This window comes from Balaenoptera acutorostrata, chromosome 7, assembly GCF_949987535.1.
Source record: "Balaenoptera acutorostrata chromosome 7, mBalAcu1.1, whole genome shotgun sequence".
Classification (NCBI taxonomy): Eukaryota; Metazoa; Chordata; class Mammalia; order Artiodactyla; family Balaenopteridae; genus Balaenoptera; species Balaenoptera acutorostrata.
In genome coordinates, this window is record NC_080070.1 from 60,438,427 (window position 1) to 60,453,930 (window position 15,504).

The following is a 15,504-nucleotide window of genomic DNA, read 5'->3' on the forward strand; positions in this document are numbered from 1 at the left end:
CCTTGGCCTTTGTCACCGCAAACCTGCCACTTGAGACACCTTCCCGGCAGTGGGAACCGTCCTCTCCCGCCCCTGGTTAGGCCAAGGGCGGGACACTTTCAATTCCTTCACCTCCTTTCACTAACAGACAACCCCACGGGAATCTCAAGCAGGCTGCAGGCCTTTCTCAGTTCTCGATTAATCTTCAAAGACATTCCTTCCGTCCTAGTCCGGTAAGAAACTTCTGGAGGACAGTTTTAAAGTTTTTTTTTTTTTTTTTTTTAATTACAGGAAAAGATACTGGGCCATGTCTTGTAAATACGTCATGTTGGAATCACTACTTTTTATAACAGGATGTAGATGGGAGGAAGGAAACATTCTAAGTAATGCTTCATCTAGACTAGAGACCTCAAAACCTGGACACTATTTTATTTATTATATTTTATTATTATTTTTTTGTCAGTGCCCTGCGGCACGCGGAATCCCGACCGGGGATTGAACCCATGCCCCCTGCATTGGGAGCACCAGGGAAGTTCACCTGGACACTATCTTTGCTCTAAACTCAGTTTATGGGAATAAGACAAAAAAAAAAAAACAAAACCAAAAAACCCCCATTTTAAAATTTAACAATCATAACGTGAATAAAGAAAGAAAAAAGTATAAAAGAGAACCTTCCCCGTTAAGATTGAGACAGTTACAATAAGTGAGTATGGCTGAAACAAGCCAGTACTTAATTGCCAGTACTTAAGTACTTGCCAGTACTTAATTGCCACCCTGTAGTATGTAGGCAGAAATGGTCACAATTGCCAATTTTCAACAAACACCGGTTTTATTAACAACCAGTAAATAAAAGCAGATGCCAGTTTCTCACCTGTTCTGCACCCAGAAAAAAAGAGACCCTTCAGTTTCTGTATGTCTCTGATTCGGTCCTAAGGGATATTAGGTTATATTGCATGGTAGATAGCAACATAGTTGTCCTTTGAAAGTCCGGGAGGCTTACCTTTTTTTATGTCACTACTGTCTCCTCTGGCAGTAGTGAAATTATACATACCTTCGCAGAATAACGTAAACGCATACAATAAAAGGCGTGGGGCTTCCCTAGTGGCGCAGTGGTTAAGAATCCGCCTGCCAGTGCAGGGGACATGGGTTTGAGCCCTAGTCCAGGAAGATCCCACATGCCGCGGAGCAACTAAGCCCCTGTGCCACAATTACTGAGCCTGCACTCTAGAGCCTGCGAGCCGCAGCTACTAAAGCCCACGCGCCCTAGAGCCCGCGCTCTGCAACAAGAGAAGCCACCGCAATGAGAAGCCCACGCACCACAACAAAGAGTAGCCACCGCTTGCCGCAACTAGAGAAAGCCCACACGCAGCAACGAAGACCCAATGCAGCCAAAAATAAATAATTTTAAAAATTATTAAAAAAAGGTGCAGATTGCAAAGGAGACCAATTACATTCAAATGCAATTATCAAAGTAGTCTTTTAAAAGTTTGTGCTATAGTAATATAATAGTGTAATGTGTGCTACATTATTAACACATTAAATAACAAGATCTAGCAACATTCTTTCAAATAGCGATGAGCATAAATGTTATTTCAAGATGTCTGCAGCACTATAATGAAATAATGAACATAACTTATTTACATTAGTAACAAAGTCACAAGTATTGCTAATGCTTCTGAGATTTGATTTGTTTTCTACTTTCATAATTGAAGGAAATGTTAAATTCCTTTAGAAATCAAGATTTTTTTCCCTTCATTCAAGGTCATGAACCCCCCAGATTCTATCCATGGGCCATTTTGGTTAAGAATTTCACCATAGTTACCCTATGACTGGATAGGTGTGGGTGGGATCTCTTCTCTAGGGACTTTTTTTTTTTTTTTTTAACTTTGAGTAGGGCACTTTTATTTATGTATTTATTTATGGTGTGCTGGGTCTTCGTTTCTGTGCGAGGGCTTTCTCTAGTTGCGGCAAGTGGGGGCCACTCTTCATCGCGGTGCACGGGCCTCTCATTATCGCGGCCTCTCTTGTTGCGGAGCACAGGCTCCAGACGCGCAGGCTCAGTAATTGTGGCTCACGGGCCCAGTTGCTCCGCGGCATGTGGGATCTTCCCAGACCAGGACTCGAACCTGTGTCCCCTGCATTGGCAGGCAGATTCTCAACCACTGCGCCACCAGGGAAGCCCTCTAGGGACGTTTTTAATGTCAATCTTTGGGGACAGAGAAGAATCTCATATATGAAATCAGAATTTAGAATGAGGACCTAAAGAAGAAGGCCTGGGACTGTGGCCAGGGCTTCTGTATTAGTTCTGAGAGTCTTGTTCCAAGGTTTCTGGATAGTGACTAGTATATAAAACTATTCTTCTTGGACTCTAGGTCAAGAGCTAGGCTCCTATGTCTTTCAAATGTATCACAAAATGAGGAAACCATAAATTGTAAATAAGATCACCTTGTTGTGTGCTGTTCCCCTTTTGCTATTCCCAGGCATTTAAAAAAGTCATGTGCGTAATAATTCATCCTGGTTTCAGCTGAAATTAAAGGGCCAAAGGTCTGTTTCTTTCAGGATATACTCAGGGTAGCGAAATACAGCTTTTGTGCTTACTTCCCCTTCTTGCCCGTGGCAGACATCACTAATTGATTCTACCAATGTTTCTCACTAAGCCTAGACTTGTCCTCACATCTTTTCAAACAACGACAGAAGAAAAATAAAAATCTCCGAGGTAGCTACTAACAGATTTCAATTCAGGATGAAGCCTACTCACCGTCTTGGGCCACCACAATGCCCTGGGGTTTAGGATGGAGGCATTTGTGGTAAAGAACCAGGCTTTCAAGTCCAGCAAAACCTACCAAACCTCAGTCTCAGAGAATCTTGGAGAATCCTCAGTTTAATTTTATTAACTCGACCAGTGAGTTCCCTCAAACTTGATCTCCTAATTCCCCCATTCTCTGTGTGAAGAGTACTGTAGCTCCATTACTATTCCTCTTTCTGAGTTGCTCTTGAAGCAACTTCTGCAAAAGCAACCCCATCCTTATCCCTATCCCTACCACCCTGCCAGAGCTAAGAATCACCTTTTCTCATGGCTGGGTGGGGAAGAGAGATGTTTTCTGATTTGGAAATCAGCAGCCTAATTTCTTCATCGTAAGAGGATGCAGAAGCCTGGTCATTAAATTTTATAGTATATACGGGTGATTACATTTTATTGTATAGCTTACCCATCTTTTGAGATAACTGGGATTTATAGGCTACACCAAGAACCTAACCCTCGGCTAATGTTATTTCATGGGAAAAATGGTGTCTGACTCCCAAATAACTGTGTTACCCAATACAAAACAAACTTGTTTTGGAACTAGTTTGTATGCTGGCAACTCCTTACACTTGGTTTGAAAGAGTATTTCTCAAATAATGACATATAACTAGTTTGTAATTAGAAATTAATGGTTGTTAAGCAAAATTTCAGAAATAATAATAGCTTTTATCGATGCTTCTCAAACTATGTGTGGTGAAGGACAGGGTTTCTTTGCCTTTGTAAGGTAAAATGAAAGTGAATTACTAGAAAATGAAGTAAAAATTCAGACGTACAAAATACAAGCCCAAATCTTTTATTATTTGATTAAACAGATGTAAAATTACCTTGTCAAATTCGTATAACAGTTTCTAAATGCTTACTCTCAAATTTTCATACTTATGTCACCATGGACCAGAAACAAAGCATTCACAGACCAAAAATGGTCCTTTGAACACATAAGTGGACTGCCTTTCATGACTGTACTTTTAACTCTTTAAAGTTCTTTGCTGTATATTATCACGTGTAATATTCCCAGTAATTTGTGAAATCGGTTTCTTGTGGTTATTGTCATTTCATATAATATATGATGGGGCGTTGGTCCCTCCACATCCTTTTTATTTCCTTCCTCTCCTTACCTCTCTCTTTTTTTTTTAAAGGAGTCAGATCTCTACATCTTTTAACACAAAAATACATGGAAAAGGTGTTATAAAAGATAATTATTGGGCTTCCCTGGTGGCGCAGTGGTTGAGAGTCTGCCTGCCAATGCAGGGGACACGGGTTCGAGCCCTGGTCTGGGAAGATCCCACATGCCGCGGAGCGACTAGGCCCTTGAGCCACAATTACTGAGCCTGCGCGTCTGGAGCCTGTGCTCCGCAACGAGAGGCCGCGATAGTGAGAGGCCCGCGCACCGCGATGAAGAGTGGCCCCCACTTGCTGCAACTAGAGAAAGCCCTCGCACAGACACGAAGACCCAACACAGCCATAAATAAAATAAATAAATAAATAAAATAAAAATAAATAAATAAACAGGAGCTGTTGTTTAAAAAAAAAAAGAATTCATAAAACATTTGAAAAAAAAAAAAAAAAAGATAATTATTATCAGTAAAAGAAAGATTTACTTTGTAGAGGCTTCACACTAGGGCTTCTTGGAGGGTAAAGGAGACTTCTCTACCACCATGTCATTTTCTGAGAATTCCAATATACTAAAAAGTGAAGAAATGCCATAACAGAAACAGAAAATTGTTGTATATATTTTAAAATATTTTTAGTCAACAAATTAACATTCTTCAAATATTAGGTTGAACAATATGAACTTGCTGTTTGTAGAGGTCAAAAACACACAAACGTAAAATAAAATTTTATGTGCTAGTCACAAGATAATTATGCATTTTGTAAAAAATATTCCTGGTTTATTACAGGAGGAGTGGCCCAGTAAAATGAATGAGTTTTTAAAATTCTGGATTAGAACAAGAAAGAGGAAGTGGAACCTGTGTTAAATCATCCTAATGTTCTTTTATGTGTGGGAAGAGAGCAGAGATACTGGATAACTTTAAACTTTCTTAAGGTAAGATGCTAAAAGGAAAAGAGCAGTGTGTAAGTTCAAAAGCAAAAAAGAAAAAAAGAATGAGTTTTTTCAATTGTGTCAATGTATCTCTAGAACAGATGAATAAACAATTTTGAGTTAAAGTTGAAAGTTAACCAGATGGTCCACTAGACCCAAGCCTCTTTCTACAGAGGGCTGTCAGATTTGCTGCCTCTCTTCCAGGAGCAGTTGGACCCCAGATGGAGAGGTCAGAGGGTAGAAAATGTTGGGAGAGAGAAAAGTTGGGGAGACCAGAAACAAAAACTCCCAGTCTCCTTCAGAGGCTGACTCAGTATGGCCTGAACTCTATGGAAAAAGTTAAGATATGTTCTGTTCATTCTAGGAAATACATGCATGTTTCCCATTGTCTAATAGCAATAATGTTTCTAGTTATCTATAAATGAACCATATGTGCAACCTCGTTCAGAGTAACTACCACAGCTGTTACTTATTGAACATTTCCCATTCCAACAGGCTTTTCATACAGGACCTCATTTAATTCCTATAACAACCATTTGGATTAGTTACTGTTATTATCTCCAATTTGTGAGTTATGAAACTGAGGCCAGGGGTTAAGTATCTTGCCCAGGGTTACACACCTAGAAAATGGTGGAACCAGAATCCAATATAAGAAAATACATATTAAAAATTCCTTCTTTCTCAGGGGACATCAGTCTTTGTTTTATTAAGGGCTTCCAAATAATAGGATGAGGCCCACCCACATTATGGAGAGTAATCTTCTTCACAGAAATAATGCCATTTGCAGTGACATGGATGGACCTAGAGATTGTCATACTGAGTGAAGTAAGTCAGAGAAAGAGAAATATTGTTTGATATCGCTTATATGTGGAATCTAAAAAGAAATGATACAAATGAACATACTTACAAAACAGAAACGGACTCACAGACTTAGAAAATGAACTTATGGTTACCGGGGGGGAAGGGTGGAGGGAAGGGATACTTAGGGAGCTTGGGATTGACATGTACACGCTGCTATATTTAAAAAGGATAACCACCTGTGGTGTTGCGGGTTTGAGGAGGTGGCTCGCGGGGGTGAGGCATTTAGGTGCGTGGCCTCCCCACTCTCGTTGGGTGACGTAACACAGACCTTGGAGCCAGATTTGCTGGGTTTGTACCCCCACCCCAACATTTACACGCTCTGTGGCTTTGCACAACTCAGGTAGCATGAATCTCATCAGCACAGAGAGAAAGCTTCACTGAAAACTCACTACAGGGTGGGTGGCGGGGGAAGCCGGACTCCACGACAGCAGCAGCGGGGCTCGTGGCAAGAATCACGGCTTGCAGGCCACCCCGGGCGGTCTCGTCTTCCTGCAGCTTGTAGACCCTCAGGCTTAGGAGCTGTTTCAAGCACACAACCTTGAGAGAGTAAGGTCTTCTTCAGAGACCATCTGTACTGAATCCGTGACTGAACCCAGTGAAGACCTCTATATAAACGTTTAAAATTCTGGCAGCACATGCGGAGACCTACTCTTTCAGACACCAGCTGCTGGAGACAGCCTCATAGACAAATTGCTCCCAAGTCAGCCTGTTCTAGCTGAACAGCTATTGTAGACCCTCATAATCTGACTTCATAATGGAGACTGCCACATTCACTGCCGTGGGGCTGAAATGGTCTTGGTGCTCCAGACGGGTGTCAGGCCTGAGCCTCGTAGGTGGGCGAGCCAAGTTCAGGACATTGGTCCACCAGAGACTTCCCAGCCCCACATAATATCAATTGGCGAGAGCTCTCCCAGAGATCTCCATCTCAACGCTAAGACCCAGCTCCACTCAACGACCAGCAAGCTCCAGGGCTGGACATCCTATGCCAAACAACTAGCAAGACAGGAACACAACCCCACCCATTAGCAGAGAGGCTGCCTAAAATCATACTAAATTTACAGACACCCTAAAACACACCACCGGATGCGGTCCTGCCCACCAGAAAGACAAGATCCAGCCTCATCCACCAGAACACAGGCACCAGTCCCCTCTGCCAGGAAGCCTACACAACCTACAGAAACAACCTTACCCACTGGAGGCAGACACCAAAAACAACAGGAACTATGAACCTGCAGCCTGCAAAAAGGAGACCCCAAACACAATAACTTAAGCAAAATGAGAAGACAAAGAAATACACAGCAGATGAAGGAACAAGGTAAAAACCCACCAGACCAAACAGATGAAGAGGAAGTAGGCAGTCTACCTGAAAAACAATTCAGAGTAATGATAGTAAAGATGATCCCAAATCGTGGAAATAGAATGGAGAAAATACAAGAAACGTTTAACAAGGACCCAGAAGAACTAAAGAGCAAGCAAACAATGATGAACAACACAATAAATGAAATTAAAAATTCTCTAGAAGGAATCAATAGCAGAATAACTGAAGCAGAAGAACGGATAAGTGACCTGGAAGATAAAATAGTGGAAGTAACTACTGCAGAGCAGAATAAAGAAAAAAGAATGAAAAGAATTGAGGACAGTCTCAGAGACCTCTGGGACAACATTAAATGCACCAACATTCGAACTATAGGGGTCCCAGAAGAAGAAGAGAAAAAGAAAGGGACTGAAAAACTATTTGAAGAGATTATAGTTGAAAACTTCTCTAATATGGGAAAGGAAATAGTCAATCAAGTCCAGGAAGTGCAGAGAGTCTCATACAGGATAAATCCACGGAGAAACACGCCAAGACACATATTAATCAAACTATCAAAAATTAAATACAAAGAAAAAATATTAAAAGCAGCAAAGGAAAAGCAACAAATAACAGACATGGGAATCCCCATAAGGTTAACAGCAGATCTTTCAGCAGAAACTCTACAAGCCAGAAGGGAGTGGCAGGACATATTTAAAGTGATGAAAGGGAAAAACCTACAACCAAGCAAGGATCTCATTCAGATTCAATGGAGAAATTGAAACCTTTACAGACAAGCAAAAGCTAAAAGAATTCAGCACCACCAAACCAGCTTTACAACAAATGCTAAAGGAACTTCTCTAGGCAGGAAACACAAGAGAAGGAAAAGACCTACAGTAACAAACCCAGAACAATTAAGAAAATGGTAATAGGAACATACATATCGATAATTACCTTAAATGTAAATGGATTAAATGCTCCAACCAAAAGACATAGACTGGCTGAATGGATACAAAAACAAGACCCATATATATCCTGTCTACAAGAGACCCACTTCAGACCTAGGGACACATACAGACTGAAAGTGAGGGGATAGAAAAAGATATTCCATGCAAATGGAAATCAAAAGAAAGCTGGAGTAGCAATTCTCATATCAGACAAAATAGACTTTAAAATAAAGACTATTACAAGAGACAAAGAAGGACACTACATAATGATCAAGGGATCAATCCAAGAAGAAGATATAACAATTGTAAATATTTATGCACCCAACATAACAGCACCTCAGTACATAAGGCAAATGCTAACAGCCATAAAAGGGGAAATCAAACTAATACAATCATAGCAGGGGACGTTAACACCCCACTTTCACCAATGGACAGATCATCCAAAATGAAAATAAATAAGGAAACACAAGCTTTAAATGATACATTAAACAAGATGGACTTAATTGATATTTATAGGACATTCCATCCAAAAACAACAGAATACATTTTCTTCTCAAGTGCTCTTGGAACATTCTCCAGGATAGATCATATCTTGGGTCACAAATCAAGCCTTGGTAAATTTAAGAAAATTGAAATAGTATCAAGTATCTTTTCTGACCACAACGCTATGAGACTATATATCAATTACAGGAAAAAATCTGTAAAAAATACGAAAACATAGAGGCTAAACAATACACTACTTAATAACCAAGAGATCACTGCAGAAATCAAAGAGGAAATCAAAAAATACCTAGAAACAAATGACAATGAAAACACGATGACCCAAAACCTATGGGATGCAGCAAAAGCAGTTCTAAGAGGGAAGTTTATAGCAATACAATCCTACCTCAAGAAACAAGAAAAATCTCAAATAAACAACCTAACCTTACACCTAAAGCAAATAGAAAAAGAAGAACAAAAAACCCCCAAAGTTAGCAGAAGGAAAGAAATCATAAAGATCAGATCAGAAATAAATGAAAAAGAAATGAAGGAAAAAATAGCAAAGATCAATAAAAGTAAAAGCTGGTTCTTTGAGAAGATAAACAAAATTGATAAACCATTAGCCAGACTCATTAAGAAAAAAAGGGAGAAGACTCAAATCTACAGAATTAGAAATGAAAACGGAGAAGTAACAACTGACCCTGCAGAAATACAAAGGATCATGAGAGATTACTACAAGCAACTATATACCAATAAAATGGACAACCTGGAAGAAATGGACAAATTCTTAGAAAAGCACACCCTTCCGAGACTGAACCAGGAAGAAATAGAAAATATAAACAGACCAATCACAGCACTGAAATTGAAACTGTGATTAAAAATCTTCCAACAAACAATAACCCAGGACCAGATGGATTCTCAGGCAAATTCTATCAAACATTTAGAGAAGAGTTAACACCTATCCTTCTCAAACTCTTCCAAAATATAGCAGAGGGAAGAACACTCCCAAACTCATTCTACAAGGCCACCATCACCCTGATACCAAAACCAGGCAAAGATGTCACAAAAAACGAAAACTACAGACCAATATCACTGATGAACATAGATGCAAAAATCCTCAGTAAAATACTAGCAAACAGAATCCAGCAGCACATTAAAAGGATCATACACCATGATCAAGTGGGGTTTATCCCAGGAATGCAACGATTCTTCAACATATGCAAATCAATCAATGTGATACACCATATTAACAAACTGAAGGATAAAAACCACATGATAATCTCAATAGATGCAGAAAAAGCTTTTGGGAAAATTCAGCACCCATTTATGATAAAAACTCTCCAGAAAGTAGGCATAGAGGGAACCTACCTCAACATAATAAAGGCCGTATATGACAAAGCCACAGTCAACATCATTCTCAATGGTGAAAAACTGAAAGCATTTCCTCTAAGATCAGGAACAGGACAAGGTTGCCCACTCTTACCACTGTTATTCAACATAGTTTTGGAAGTTTTAGCCACAGCAGCCAGAGAAGAAAAAGAAATAAAAGGAATCCAAATCGGAAAAGAAGAAGTAAAACTGTCATTGTCACTGTTTGAAGATGACATGATACTATACATAGAGAATCCTAAAGATGCTACCAGAAAACTACTGGAGCTAATAAATGAATTTGGTAAAGTAGCAGGATACAAAGTTAATGCACAAAAATCTCTTGCATTCCTATACGCTAATGATGGAAAATCTGAAAGAGGAATTAAGGAAACACTCCCATTTACCATTGCAAAAAAGAATAAAATACCTAGGGATAAACTTACCTAAGGAGATAAAAGATCTGTATGCAGAAAACTATAAGACCCTGAGGAAGAAATTAAAGATGATACAAACAGATGGAGAGATATACCATGTTCTTGGATTGGAAGAATCAACATTGTGAAAATTACTGTACTCCCCAAAGCAATCTACAGATTCAATGCATTCCCTATCAAATTACGAATGGCATTTTTCATGGAACTAGAACAAAAAATTTCACAATTTGTATGGAAACACAAAAAACCCCGAATAACCAAAGGAATCTTGAGAGACAAAAATGGAGCTGGAGGAATCAGGCTCCCTGACTTCAGACTATACTACAAAGCTACAGTAATCAAGACAGTATAGTACTGGCACAAAAACAGAAATATAGATAAATGGAACAGGATAGAAAGCCCAGAGATAAACCCATGCACATATGGTCACCTTATCTTTGATAAAGGAGGCAAGAATATACAATGGAGAAAAGACAGCCTCTTCAATAAGTGGTGCTGGGAAAACTGGACAGCTACATGCAAATGAATGAAATTAGAACACTCCCTAACACCATACACAAAAATAAACTCCAAATGGATTAAAGACCTTAATGTAAGGCCAGACACTATAAAACTCTTAGAGGAAAACATAGGCAGACACTCTATGACATAAATCACAGCAAGATCCTTTTTGACCCACCTCCTAGAGAAATGGAAATAAAAACAAAAGTACACAAATGGGGCCTAATGAAACTTAAAAGCTTTTGCACAGCAAAGGAAACCATAAACAAGGTGAAAAGACAACCCTCAGAATGGGAGAAAATATTTGCAAATGAAGCTACTGACAATGGATTAATCTCCAAAATATACAAGCAGCTTATGCAGTTCAATATCAAAAACACAAACAACCCAATCCAAAAATGGGCAGAAGACCTAAATAGATGTTTCTCCAAAGAAGATATACAGATTGCCAACAAACACATGAAAGGATGTTCAACATCACTAATTATTAGAGAAATGCAAATCAAAACTACAATGAGGTATCACCTCATACCGGTCAGAATAGCCATCATCAAAAAATCTACAAACAATAAATGCTGGAGAGGGTGTGGAGAAAAGGGAACCCTCTTGCACTGTTGGTGGGAATGTAAATTGATACAGCCACTATGGAAAACAGTATGGAGGTTCCTTAAAAAGCTAAAAATAGGACTACCATACGACCCAGCATTCCCACTACTGGGCGTATACCCTGAGAAAACCATAATTCAAAAAGAGTCATGAACCACAATGTTCATTGCAGCACTATTTACAATAGCCAGGACATGGAAACAACCTACATGTCCATCAACAGATAAATGGATAAAGAAGATGTGGCACATATATACAATGGACTATTACTCAACCATAAAAAGAAGCGAAATTGAGTTATTTGTGGTGAGGTGGATGGACCTAGAGTCTGTCATACAGAGTGAAGTAAGTCAGAAAGAGAAAAACAAATACAGTATGCTAACACATATATATGTAATCTAAGGGGAAAAAAAAGAAATGGTCATGAAGAACCTAGTGGTAAGACAGGAATAAAGACACAGACCTACTAGAGAATGGACTTGAGGACATGGGGAAGGGGAAGGGTAAGCTGGGATGAAGTGAGAGAGTGGCATTGACATATAAACACTACCAAATGTCAAACAGATAGCTAGTGGGAAGCAGCCGCATAGCACAGGGAGATCAGCTCGGTGCTTTGTGACCACCTAGAGGGGTGGGAGAGGGAGGGTGGGAGGGAGATGCAAGAGGGAGGGGGTATGGGGATATATGTATACGTATAGCTGATTCACTTTTTTATACAGCAGCAACTAACACAACAATGTAAAGCAATTATACTCCAATAAAGATGTTAAAAAAAATAAAAACAATAATAAAAATAAAAAGTATAACCAACAGGGACCTGCTGTATAGCACAGGGAACTCTGCTCAATGTTATGCAGCAGGCTAGATGGGAGGGGAGTCTGCGGGAGAATGGATACGTGTATATGTATGGCTGAGTCGCTTTGCTGTGCATCTGAAACTGTCACAACATTGTTAATTGGCTATATTCCAATATAAAATAAAAAGTTAAACAAACAAAAACAAATGAACAAAAAACATCTCATTTCCAAAACAAAAAACAAAAAAAACCCCCTCATTTCCACCCTGATATATTTTTTGTTAATTGTCAAATTAAAAGATTTTTATTCCTTTGCTATTTATGGTAAGAGCAGAGATGAATTAGCTATAGCGAGATTTATAGAAAATGCGCTCGTGTCAACTCTCATGAAAGAGCATCTTTAAAATTGGGTTACTTTTTATACTTTTCCTCTGCCTGCTTGCACTACTTCACTTCACATTTATTGAGTATGTTCTGCATCTCCAAGCAGTTACTGGGAACTCAAAGTAAAGGAGGCGTACCTTCCTGCCTTGCTGGAGATCATAATCTAGTGGGAGAGTAGGCACCTGAACAGACATGTACAATGTTATCTGTCAAGGGCTAGGAACTTTGATTTTTATCCTGTATGTGCTGCAAAGCCACTAAAGCTGTCGTGGTTGGAGCGCAGGTTGGAAAAGAATTTCCAGACACAAGGCAGAATGTAAGGAAAATAGAGTTTATTAAAGAGAAGGGTCACTGCAAGAATAGCCGGCCGACTTCCTGGTAGCCAGGGAAAGTCGACAATGAGCATGGGTTGCTTGTCTGTTTTTATAGCCAGGGAATGTGCAAGTCATCTGCTGACTGGGCAGAGTATGTATACATTCAGTGTGCTGAGAGGGAGAAAAACGGGGCAAATGTCTTTCCTTATATGGGATGGGAAAGGGACCGGGCATGCTGCTTGCGAGGGCTCTGGGACACTGCAGTGGTCACATTGTGACAGAGTGATAGGAGTCCTGTAACTCTTTGTTCTGGCGGTATTGGCCCTTTGAGTTTATCTTCTTTGTCTTTGGAGCACCCTACAAAAGTCTTTTAAGGAAAGGAGAAACAGTGTTTCACAAAGGTCACTCTGATGGCTGTTGGAGGGTGAGTTGGGTAGAGTCTACTTCCTAAGTTTCCTTGAGAGAAGATGTGAACAAGGCTGAGGCAGTGGGGAGGGAGGACAAGGAGCAGATTTAAGGAATTTCAGAGATTGAATGGATGGAAATAGGTGACTGATAAGACGTGGGGGAGAAGGAGGAATTGAAGATGACTTGTGTTGTTCAAATGTGTAAATGGGGATACACTAACTGGGATGGGAGAGGAACAGATTGGGGTGGCATGGACAGGGGAAGATTGATGAGCACCTTTGATGTGCTCCAAGCCCAGGAGAAGATTGCAGACAAGTTTTTAGTGCTTAGGAATGCGGTCTTGTCTGGACATGGAAACGTGGGGTTCGTTATCAGAGAGCACAGCAAGTTGTGTAGAGGATCTTCAGGAAGGGTTGAGGTTGTAGCCTGAAGCAAAGTGACATATGTAAAAGTCCTAAGTGGCTAGGAGGCAGGTTGAAAAGTAGGAAGTAGGATGGAGAATTAGACATTGAACTGAGCTTTAGGGATCACCTTAAACTAGGGAAAGCAGATACTGGCATAGAGGTGATCATTTTCCTTTTCTTCTGAACCTGAATGTGGCCTTGAAGTTCTTTATACCACATTGCTCCAGGCAGTCATTCCCTGACCATAGAGAATGCAACCTATTTGCTATCTATCCCTTTATACGGACAGGAAACAATGTGGACGGTGGAGGTGATAAAGGATTGGAAAGAAATCTCCAGAGTTATCTGTGCTTGGCATAATACGGCCCCTCTCCTGGCCTCTGTACCTCCATGGACAAGAGTGACAAGAGAGCCCTGGAACAACTCACCTCCTCACCTCCAATATCTGTTTCATCTCATTAGGCCCTTTATCCCTATGTGATGTGGTCACGTGGAGAAGCCCAGGCTTCCTAGTCAGCCTTCATCCTGCAGACTCTTCCCATATGGCAGGGTACTTTCTCCCATCTCCCTATCCTCCCCCAACCCCAACTTCCAAAACACTTTTGTTGTGTCCTCTGAAACCCATAGTCAGTCATTGACAAAATCCCCTATGTTCTGAAACATCATCTCTAAATACTCTTTTCAACTTTCTGTGTTATCTACTGACCCCCCAACACCAGGATACTTCCCCATCTGTCCTAGATGGTTCTGCTCCCGCCCACAATCACTCCCTTTTATACTATCCTGCCAAAATGCTCGATGATTTTAACATCCTTGTGTGTAACCTTTCCATACTTACATTTTCAGTTCCACAATTGCCTTTCCTCCAGTGACCTTGTCTCTACCCTACTTCGCTGCCTAATTCTATGGTTGTACTTTAAGATTTTGCTATTACCACTAATCACAACAATTCTAAAATCTTACTTTTAAGATCTCATTTTCCAGCTACCATCTTTTATCTTTTAGCTCATTCCTTCTGGTACTCCACTTTTTGAAAAATTCTTTGACCTTGTTTGATATCTGACTGTTTTTTAAAATGGTTGCCTTTCACCCCGAACACTCCATTTTGCATAGTGCTGATTCTTTATAGTGTGCTTTTTCACTGAAATAGCTATATATAAATCCAGTGTAGTAGACTGTAAGTATATATGTTTTTCCTAAGTTCTGAGGGCTACCATATACTTGTATCTAGTAAGAACTACTGAAAAACAATTTTGATAATTTCTTCAAGTTGGTAAGTTTTCTGAAAAATGCATGATTTCTTCCTTTGAGTACCTTTTCCTGCCATTTATCCTTTGTTCTGGCGAACAGCTTTGTCATGCAGGCTGACAAAAAGGGGTGCAAGTGATAGAACTGGGCCTGCCACAGGAAACAGGAAGAGTATCACAGTTTTAGGCGAGAGACTCAAAGCCCATTCAAGGAGACATCTGAGGAACAGAAATAAAGATTAGCAGATAATCAGATTCTGGGGCCAGCCCTTGACATTGTAGGGGACATCATGAACCTAACCGCAGCTTGGGAAGACAGGCCAGCATTTTAACAAGTGGAAGTTGAAAGCACCCATTTCTAGGGTCAGAGAAGGGACAGTGATGGGTGGTGGGGGAGGTCAAGAACTTTCTCCCTAGAGGCAACGTTATAAAGACCAAGGCACTGCTCACTCGGTTGATGCTTCCATTTCCAGGGACCCCATCCCCTTTGCTAATGGACTGTGTGTGTACAGCACAGGCAAGCAGGAGGAATTTCGATTTTATTTGATATGTTTTATTTTAGGAGAATTGACATAAGAGTCTTAAGGAATTACTTTTGGACACTTATTTCATTTTCTGCCTATAAATACTCTTATAA

The 15,504-nt window shown here is 40.1% G+C and overlaps 1 protein-coding gene across 2 annotated transcripts in view; it reads left to right on the forward strand.

Annotated features, from left to right (window-relative positions):
• The first annotated feature begins 96 nt into the window (after positions 1–96).
• The window catches only part of ASB4 (ankyrin repeat and SOCS box containing 4), a 122,409-nt gene continuing 107,001 nt past the window's right edge, over positions 97–15,504 (forward strand). For both annotated transcript variants that reach the window (XM_057549755.1, XM_057549756.1), the window contains exons 1-2: positions 97–212; positions 4,681–4,826. The gene's annotated coding sequence lies outside the window, so the exon portion shown is untranslated. The remainder of the gene's footprint in view (positions 213–4,680; positions 4,827–15,504) is intronic.